We start from the raw sequence: 1722 nt of genomic DNA on the forward strand, positions 1-1722 counted from the left end.
TGGACAGGCTTGTTTAATGGGTCTTCAGTTGTATATGACTCATTTGGAAAAGTACCCTATAATCCTCTGTTCTGTGGCAGAACTGAGATCTAAAGTTAGTCTTTAACACCAGGCTATTCTCTAGCTGTGGGCAAATTATTTAACCAGAAAGAGTATATTTTTGTCCCTGTGATCTCTAATTCTCCTGTGCATTTGTCAATGAGAAATGTTTTACTGTCATTTTAGAGAGAAGTTTGAACAGAAAAAGAAATCAGTTTAATCCCAAGAGAGAAATACAGTATGCCCAGTGAATCTCACTGACTTCTGCCTTTCATGTTTGGCTACCTTTATAGGGAATGTGTGTGGTGGTTGTCCTAGTAAATAATATATGAAAAAGAAAAACGTGTAGCTCCTGTTTGTGGCCTCCAAGGTGACACCAATGCCAGTATCTCATGCAGTATAGCACCAAAAGTCACATCTATGTTCTTGATAAGAAAGAGTTCATATAAATATAGTTTCTTATTCAAATTGGCTCTTTTTCCCCCTTAGGAACACTTTTGCATCTCTGATCTAGTCTATAATGTACAAATGTACGCTGCCGCCTTTCCATTTTCCCATCTTCCAGGCTAATAGCAAGGCTAAAGTTTCTTTTCTCTGTGCAACCTTGGTTGATAAATATTTACTGTGTCCTTTTAACTTTTTCTGGATAGCACAGCCCAGGGGAAATGAGCAGCTTTGGCTGGTGCAGCCTATTTGGGGATGCACAAAAAAACACAGCTGGGAGACAGAGCCGTTTCAAGACTAGCATTGAGGTGCAGTGATGGATTCAAGGGCATGTGCTCAGTCCTCTCACAGTTGCTAAAAAACTTACTAACCTTCCATTTAAAAAAAAAAACAACCTAAAGGTAGGTGAGCAGAAGGAGATGCAGCATTGGTAAGAAACAGGGTGAGATTTTGGAAGACTGGTGAGCAGATTTTGTGGTGTGCTGCTTTGCAGGAGTGAAAGCGCTAGTTCCTGCATGCCAAGAGGTGTGTGTGTGTGTGTGTGTGTGTGTGGTTGCACACTGTCATACACTGTGTGTGTGCCTGTGAGATGCAGTGTGTATGGCTGTCACTCATACAGTGTGTGTGTGGGGGGGTTACCCTCAGACACTGTGTGTGTAGCTGTCACTACTGAGTAGCTAAGATGCATGCTGCCACATTCTCTGTGCGTGTGCCTGTAAGACTCGCGCTGTGTGTCCGAGTGTGGACCCCCCCCACACACACACACAATGTAGCTGTGTCACTGCCACACTGAGTGGCTGAGATGCACGCTTTCACGCCTGTGTTTGTGTGTCTGAGCTGCACTGTGTGGCTCACGCCCGTGTGTGTCCTTTCGCGCACACGCGGGCAGGCTTCCTGGCCCCGAGCAGCGGTCTGTGGGGGGAGGCGTGCCGTGGAGGGGGGGCTGCTCTCTTCTCCGCTGCGGTCTCCGGTTCCCCTTGATCTGCGCCGGCGCCGCTGCCATTGGCTGCCGGGCGCTGACGTGCGGGGACTGCAGTTGTCCCGTGGAGCCGCGCCGGCTCCGCTCCCGGCTCTTTAAAGGGCCCCGGATCCGGGGCAGCCGCGGAGCCGCCGCAGGAGCCCGATGACCCCGGGCAGCCGCGGGCCCTGAGCCGGCTCGGACCGGGCGGCACCGGGCATCGCACGTGAGTCCGCGCCGCGGGCAGGCGGGGAGCCCAGGGGGCAGGGGCGGGGGCATCT

At 50.9% G+C, this 1722-nt stretch overlaps 1 protein-coding gene across 3 annotated transcripts in view; it reads left to right on the top strand.

Moving 5' to 3' along the window:
* The first annotated feature begins 1519 nt into the window (after positions 1 to 1519).
* The window catches only part of PHOSPHO1 (phosphoethanolamine/phosphocholine phosphatase), a 12333-nt gene continuing 12130 nt past the window's right edge, over positions 1520 to 1722 (top strand). For all 3 annotated transcript variants that reach the window (XM_019523644.1, XM_019523646.1, XM_019523648.1), the window contains exon 1: positions 1520 to 1667. The gene's annotated coding sequence lies outside the window, so the exon portion shown is untranslated. The remainder of the gene's footprint in view (positions 1668 to 1722) is intronic.

Source organism: Gavialis gangeticus, unplaced genomic scaffold, assembly GCF_001723915.1.
Source record: "Gavialis gangeticus isolate Ggan-Ray unplaced genomic scaffold, GavGan_comp1, whole genome shotgun sequence".
Lineage (NCBI taxonomy): Eukaryota > Metazoa > Chordata > Crocodylia > Gavialidae > Gavialis > Gavialis gangeticus.